Source organism: Orycteropus afer, unplaced genomic scaffold (assembly GCF_000298275.1).
Source record: "Orycteropus afer afer isolate SDZICR_OR568_19922 unplaced genomic scaffold, OryAfe1.0 scaffold00040, whole genome shotgun sequence".
NCBI lineage: Eukaryota > Metazoa > Chordata > Mammalia > Tubulidentata > Orycteropodidae > Orycteropus > Orycteropus afer.
In genome coordinates this window covers 9,862,839-9,871,474 of record NW_006921627.1, presented here as the reverse complement: position 1 = coordinate 9,871,474, position 8,636 = coordinate 9,862,839, and positions in this window count along the sequence as shown.

The following is an 8,636-nucleotide window of genomic DNA, read 5'->3' as shown; positions in this document are numbered from 1 at the left end:
CCACCAGCCACTCTTCGGAAGGAAGGTTGGGCAATCCTACTTCCGTAGTGATACTGCCTCGGAAACCCAAGGAGGGGTCGCTATGAGTCGGGGCCAACTCGACGGCACATAATAACAACAACAAATTGTCATAGTTACTACCAGGGTCACTTCAATTCATGTGTGGGCAAGAAGGCTTTTCTTATGTTTCATGTGTGTGTATATAGACTAGGGTAGGGAGGAGAAATTGCTTTTTTCATGTGGCTTTGCCGCCTTCTCCATGAAAAATAACATCTTGGGTTAACTTTCTCTTCTTATCTTTCTTATTAAGTAAACCTATATCCTACTTCATAGGCCACTTCTAGTCCTAAGAAGAATTAGGCATGTTACCTAGTGGTTGCTCAAGAAACTTGTACCTTTTTTCCTTATGTTCCCTGGGAAGAAGCTGAAGCAATCTTAGCCCAAGGCCTTGAAGCTTTCACAGGGTGTTCTGGGGATATAGCTAGCTTGCAAAGTAGTCATTGCAAACAGTATCAATGCTCTTTTCATGTGTCACCTGATTTTCCAAAGGGGTCACCTAAGAATTTCTACCTAGGGTATACGTGGGTTTTGACAGGGGTGGCCCTTGGACATACAATGGCACTTGCTGGCCTAATCGCAGTCAACAGTGACCAGGAGTCCCTTTCCTGTCCTCGTACTCTGCCTGTTAAATCATAGTTGAGCTGACAGGATTGTATAGTCTCTGGACATCATTATCAAACAGGCAAGATGGAATCAAAGTGAAGGAGGACTCCATGCCCATAGCCCAATTTGGGACCAGGACAGGGGAATGGAATGGGATGTATAGGGATTTAGCAGCTTTATGAGGCTGAGGATGGCAGGTAGGAACCTGGGCCAGCCAAACGTAAGAGGCTGTGCAGCTGGGATTTGGAGCAAGAAAAAGTGGCCACAAACTCCTATTCTTCCACATACCTACTCTATAACCTTGATCTGGTTGTTTAACTGTGGAAAAGCCTCCATGCGGCCTGTCTCATGGGGGGATTTGAGTATTAGTAATAATATATGTAAGTACTTATTTTAGTTAGTTAGTACTGCTGTTACAAAAATACAAATGAATGGCTTTAACAAACAAAAATTTATTTTCTCACCATTTAGGAGCCTAGAAGTTTGAATTGAGAGCACTGGCTCAAGGGGAAGTTTTGCTTTCTTTGTTCACTCTGAAGGAAGGTCCTTGGTTCCTTTCAAAATCTGTGGGCCCAGCATTCTTTGGAGATCTTCACATGTCTTGGGATATATCTTCCCTTGGGTCTAGAAGGTTTTCAGTGAAAGGACCTCAGATCCAAAGTAAGTGTTTTGCTCCTGGTTCTTCTTTCTTAGTGGTAGTCAGATCTCTCTCTCTTTCTGCTGGGATTCTCCTTTTATGTCTTGAAGAGAAAAGGTGGGAGCTCTGGTGGCATAGTACCTAAGGCATTTGACTGCTAACCAGAAGGCTGGCGGTTCAAACCCACCAGTCACTTCTCGGAAGGAAGGTTGGGCAGTCTACTTCCATAGAGATACCACATGAGAAACCCATGGAGAGGTTGTTATGAATCAGAAACAACTGATGGCAGTGAGTTAGGTTTGTTGGATGGGAAGAGAAAAGGTGATGCAGGCCACACCCTAGGGAAACTTCCCTTACATCAGGTCAGGGCTATAAACTGACTAAAGGTGTTGCATCCCACCCTAATCCTGCCTCATTAACATAACAAACATAATCTAATCCAGCCTTATTAACATAGAGAGGTCAGGATTTACAACACATCACAAAATGGATAATTACATCAGATCACAAAGTGAAGGCAACTACATAATACTAGAAATCATGGCCTAGCCAAATTGACACATATTTTAGGGGCACATAAATCCATCCATGACAGTGCTCAAAAGTATTGACTAGTTATTATCATGTTTATCCTAAATCACATGTAGCGATAAATGTTAGCCACACACACATACAACACATAGTTTTTGTTAGGAGGCTTATTTTTCAGTCCTCTATCAGACAATCTTCTGTTGAGATCCATAGGGTTCTCACTAACCTGTCTACTATGAATGACCCTGCTGGTATCTAATATTTGAAATATAGCCAGCCATTTGACCTGCTTCTGCCTGGGGTTGTGTGGGTGTGGCCTAAACCACAAGCTTTTGGGGAAATTTGAAAACAATGAGCATTGCAAAAGCATCTTAAAAACACTTGGAAAGGCACAAATATGACAATGATCTGTGAAAAATGAAAAAACAAACAAACAGACAAAATGAAAAGGGGAATGGCAATTTGATTCATGATTCCCTAGGAAATTAGAAAGGAACACAGGCTGAGAAGCACTCTGGCCTTGGGAGAGAGAAGGAGGCAGTCAGCACCTCAGCCTTCACTGAGCTGGAGCCTGGTCATCTGGCCCAGCCTTCCTTCTTCCATTCCGTTAGGGGAGTGCTGCCTCCTCAGAAGACATTCTCAAAAGACCATTGAACTTCCTTGTGCTGAACGCTATGCATGTTTTTCCACTCCACTAGGAATTTGGCTGTAGCTGGTATTGAGTTTCTCAAACCTGCTTAACTTGCAGTAAAGAGTGTCAGGATTGTGCTGGCAAGCTGAGGGGGCATCCAGCAGTCATTCAGCTATCCTTTTGCAGTGTTTTCAGAGAGAGATGATTATTACCATAAAAGGGAATTCCTGCCCTGCACCAGGCTGGGAGCATCCTGATGGAGGGGGCCACATTGTGATGATCTCTGCATCTTCCACTCAGTGAGTGTCTGTTACACAGATTTGCATTAGAGTGGAGAGTGGATGGCAGAGAGTAAATGGGAAGGAGAAAGAGTATGTTTACCTGCCCCACTTCCACCCCTTTCAGCTGCCCAACCATCATTTTACTCCAGGGCTATGGATCTCTGTTCTGGAATTGATCCCTCTGCATCATCCAAAGTATTTGATTTTGATTTGTTAAAGACATCACTCTTTGAAATGCAATCACTGTTTTTCTGTAACCACATGTGAGGGAATTCACATGATAGGAGTCCCTGAGTTGTGCAAGTAGTTAACGTGCTTGGCTGCTAACTGAAATTTCGTAGTTCAAATCCACCCAAAGGTGTCTTAGAAGGAAGGCCTGGAGATCTACTTCTGAAAAATCAGCCATTGAAAACCTTATGGAGCATAGTTCTTTTCTGACATACATGGGGTCACCATGAGGTGGAATCAACTTGATAGTAACTGGTTTACTGGGCTACATGGTAGACCCTGTGGTGGGAGTCACTACTTTCCTGGATCTCAGATTATGAGAATCTTATTCAACAAACATTTACTGAGAGGTGGCACTGTGGTTAAGCCATCTGGCTGCTAACCAAAAGGTCAGTTGTTGGAACCAACCAGCTGCTCCTTGGGAGAAAGATGAAGCAGTCTGCTTTGGTACCGATTTACAGCCTTGGAAACCCTATGAGTCAGTTCTATAGGGTCCCTATGAGTTTGAATTGACTTGATGGCAATGATCTGTTGTTGTTGTTCTTATGTTGGAGTTGTCACTCAGCTTGATACTGGGGAAATAAAGATGACTTGATTGTCAAGGGCAACCAGATTTCACAGGGGATGCTGCCAAGGCTCAAAGGCTTTCTGTGCCCAAGGCACAGAAAGAGTGGCAAAGCTAGGACTAGCACCCTGGTCTCCTGACTCATTCACAGTGCTAATTCTCCATCCAAGTTGTTGATTGTCTCACAAGATCTGAGTTCAAGTCTTAGTTGTTCCCATCACCCAGGGAAAGTCCCAGAAGCAAATAGCATTCCTAGAAGCAAATACCATGTTACCTAATACTCCTTCACCTCTGTTTTTCTGGAATCGTATAAATCTTTACTGTGTTTTCTGTATAAACTGGTGGCCTGAGGGAAAGAGGTAGAGGCTGACAGGTTAGCTGAGGACAAGTGACTTGTACAACAATAGAGAGAGGAGTTGGGGGATGATCAGGAACAGTATGAAGGAGAAGATGGAAACAAATTTGTGGTGGGATGTTAATGCAAAGAGAAGTCACATAAATATGCTTTTTTTATTTTTATTTTTTCTTTCCTGACCAGAAAGCTAAGAAATACTTAAGAAAGTAGGTAAAAACTGAAAACATGTTTGTAGGGGTAAAAGGAGCTCTAGTAGAAGCTCTGGTGGTGTAGTGCCTAAGACATTTGACTGCTAACCAGAAGGCTAACAGTTAAACCCACCAGTTACTCCTCGCAAGGAAGTTTGGGCCATCTACTTACTATGTTGGTGGTTCAAACCCACCAGCCACTCCTTGGAAGGAAGATGAGGCAATCTACTTTGGTAAAGAATTACCATCTCAGAAACCCAATGGGAGTCACTATGAGTCAGAATCTACTCAATGACAGTGGTTTGGTTTCTTGGTTTTGTTGGAGGTAAGGGTGAGGAGTGGATTGAAGCCTTAAGTTAAGGAAGTATCTTGAGCTGGTCCCCATATCCAAAGCAAACATGCAACAAAAATATTCTAATGTGACTTCCTACTCTGCAGAATATTCCTTCCTGGACTCTCTGAACTGGAGAGGCCTCCCATACAGCTTAGGGAAAATAAGGAGGCTTCTATCATCCCTGCTCACTTCCAAACAGAAAGTACTGTGTTTCTAATGTTGCTTTGACCAAGATGGAGTCCAGCAGCTTCTACAAGGGCTGAGGTGAGGAAAAGTGCATCTCTGTGGATGCTGGCCCAGCTCCAGCTTCCTCCACTCTGTGTCCTTCCTGCCAATTAACGCATCCGTCCTTCCCCACAGGTGGGGAAGTGGCCCATGATTGCTGTCTGGCTGCCGGGGCCTCACCTAGGCTGCACTGCAGGAATGGGGGATCCCTCAGGAACAGAGAGCTCAGGTCTGAAACCAACATTTCCTCCTTCTCCTCCTCCATGCAGGAGGGAAGAGGGGAAGACCAGGCTGGGGATGGCAGAGAAATTTGGGGGCTGGTTTAAGTAACAGACTGAGCTGCTTACAACCTGCTGAGGCTGCCAGCAGCCCCAGATGGCTCAAAACCTGCTGCTCTTGCTGAAAATTGATTTTGGAGGCAGCGAGAGAAGGAGGTGGGTAAGCAGGGGAAGGGGCAGCAGGGCAGGGGGAGAGATGAGGGAAGAGTTGCCAAATAGAAGGTGGAGTTCATAAGCTTTGATAAAGACACTTAGTCAAAATACTCTAGGGGCAGAAAGATTAAGCCCAAAGCAGAAAGTGCAAAGGGACTTTCTCCCCACCGGCTGACTGACTGTTTCGATTTCATTTTCACCTTGCCACTTTTTCTCCATTCTTCCTCTAGCTCCAGTTAACCATCTCTGAGGATGCTCTCTCTGTCTTTGTGGAGTGGAATACACTGGAAGGTCTGGGCTGGAAAACACCCAGCTCCCAGCCCCCAGCCTATGAACCCTCCACTCACTCATTCAAGGAAGTGTGAGACTCTGAAGCTAAGGAAGCTTAAGGCCTTTCTGGGCCCTGCATCTAATTCCATACACATAATTTTGTATTCTTTTTCTTGAAGATAGCACCAAAATTTTATAAGCTCCAGGCCTCCCAAAGCCTTCAGGCCCCTCCTTTACCCAGTCATTCATTCATTTCCCAAACACAAAGCAGGTGGCCCTGTGGACCTGGCACTATGCCAAGCATTGGAACAAAAGACCCTGTCCTGGGTGATTCTCACTGAGCACCCAGCATGGTAAGGAAAATAACATAAGTTTACTGAAGATTGTACTCTAAGGCCATTGGTGTTGTTACTAGGTGCCACTGAGTCAATTTCAACTCACAGTGACCCTATGTGACAGAGTAGAACTACCCCATAGGGTTTTCTAAGCTGTAATCTTTGTGGGTACAGATCATTAGGTGTCTTTTCCATAGAACCACTGGGTGGGTTCAAATCAGTATCCTTTCAGTTAGCAGCTGATGCTTAACCATTATGTCATCAGGGCTTATAAGTCCACTGTAAGAGGGGTAGAATCAAAATGGAGGTCAGAGAGGGGAGAGATCACATTCTTCTAGAACCTGATGAGGAAAAATTTCAGCATGGAGATCAAATTTGAGATGGGACTTGAAGGATGGCAAAGATGGGAGGGAAGTTGTGGCCCTCAGGCTGGGTTGTAGGTAAAGGCAACAGTGAAAGCCTGGAGGGGACACAGGGAGCAGCGCCATCTGGCCAGAGTGGGAATAATGAGAAGTGTGGTTGGATGTGCCAATGGCCCTGATGTGCCCAAGCTAGGCTTTTACACTTGTGCTTGTGGGCAGTGAGGCTCCACTAGGCATGGATAGCTGATGGGTGTGTGTGTGTGTGTGTGTGTGTGTGTGTGTGTGTGTGTTTATGGGATGGCTGGAAGGCAGTGTCCTTTGCAGGTAGGTTGTAGACTGGCTTGATGGAGCAGATAATGCACGAGAATAAGAAAGACATTGTAACAGTCCAGGCAAGCCATGAATGAGGAGCTGAATTAAGACGTCAGCGGTGAAAATTGGAACAATCTGGCCTCCATAAAGGAGAGGTGAGGCGGGCATTCTTTTCTTCATTTTATGAGGGAAAGAGACAAGAAGACCAAGTGAGAGCAATGGGCGCTGCAAGGCAGATGCCCAGGAAAGAACTTGCTATGAAGTGTCAGCCCAAGGCACCCAGCTCATCATGGAGCAGCCAGCCTGGGTCTTCTGCTTTCTGCTATAGATGTATTCCCAGCTCGCACTGGACCCTCCAAATAGCCTGCAAAAAAAAAAAAACAACTCACTGCCATCAATTCAAAACCAATTCATAGCAGCCCCCTTTGGGTTTCTGTGGTGGTAAATCTTTACAGAAGTAGATTGCCCAGTCTTCCTTCTGTGGAGTGCTTGGTGGATTTGAACCACCAACCTTCTGGTTAACAGTCAAATGCCTTAGGTACTACACCACCAGAGCTCCTTTGCCTACAAGAGAGCTGGGCAAACCTCATACTTCTACATTACAGAAGAAGAAGAAACAGGCTCAGAGAAAATGTCTGCCCAGGACTACACAGGGAGTTAGAGGTAGAGTCAGGAAGAGATCTCAAGTCCTAGTCCCAGGCTCTAGTGGCTACGCCACTTGACTGCTAACCAGAAGGCTGGTGGTTCAAATCCACCAGCCACTCCTCGGAAGGAAGATGGGGCAATCTACTTCCGTAGTGATACTGCCTCGGAAACCCAAGGAGGGGTCGCTATGAGTTGGGGCCGACTTGACGGCAAACAACAACAACAACAGTCCCAGACTCTTCCCACTCCAGATGCCATCTAGGAAACATGGTATTGTGTGCTGGGCCTCAGGCTGTCTGTACTGCTGTGATGGGAAGGGAATGCCTGTGTCCTCCAAAGCCCCATTAGGCTGTGGGATCCATGGCTATAGAGACCAGCTCACCCTGTTTCTGCATCTCCCCAAGCAGTGAGGACTCTAGAGCTTGTCTCACTGAAAGGATTCTCCCTTTCTTTCCCTTGACTCTTGCTTAAACAGAAGCCCATATCATTAAATAGAAACAATCTCAGCCTCAGCCAAACCCTCAAAGAGGAGGAACATAACCCTCTCCTGGCTAGAGGGATTTTTTTGAATAAATTATTAAGAGTTACAACAGAGCATCTGCCCAACCTGGGAAGGGCCACTCTCCTCAGGGGCTTGCTGCTGCTTGCCCCTAATGCCTGAGTACAGACAGTAAAATCTTAATCTGCTCCCATATTTCAGCATCATTAGTGACCCAACAAGCTCACTCCCTCCTCTTGGGCTTAGCTGCATCTTGAAAGAGGAGGTAGGGAAAACTCCATACATCAGTCCTTCTGTTGTTTCAGTAGACATTGTCCTGACAGCCACTGCATAAAGATCCTGAGGAGCTGAGTTACCCAATGCCCCTGAGATGGCCCCCAGGAGTGGAGTTTAGAAGCAGCTTCCTGTCTGTCTCTCAGTGCACATTCACCCATATGTGACAATTAAGCAAGACTCTGAGAAGGCTGTGAGGGCAGGGGATTAGGGACAGATGCAGCCTGGCTGGGCCACCGGTTTGGGTAGTTCATCAAAAGCTGCCCTGCCTCTAAGGAATATCTGAGCCCTGGAAGAACCACATTCGCAACAGCCCTGTAAAGTCCTGGGCAGATGCTATTGAAATAGGATGCAAAAGCCTGAGATGAGGGGGAAACATTTCCCTACAGTCCCCTGAGGAAGACAAAGCACAGCAGCACTGGACTGAAGTGTCACTAAAACTTCCTTTTTCTGGACACTTTCCACCCTTCATGAAATCTGGTCTTAACTGACTCCATAGAGGCTCTGTGTTTTCTCCCTCCTTCTCCCCAAAGTGCCTACTGGAACATGTACAATAAACTCACTCATACTAAGCTATGACTTCTGTGATTACCCCTCACAGAGCTATTTACATCATGATAGGGAGTGAAATCTAAGGAATGTAGAACACACTAGTGCTGAGTGATACCTTTTGGGAAACAGGGTCAAGAATATCTTTCTAAGAGTTGTGACAGAATCAAAAGTGCATAAAATTGAGGGGCAGGAGACTTGGGTCCTGGTGTGGCTCTGCAGCTAACTTGCTGGCAGACCCCAAATAAATCACCTAAACCCTTTGGGACTCCATTACTTCTTTTGAGAAAATGTGCATGATAATCTCAATTTCCCACCATGG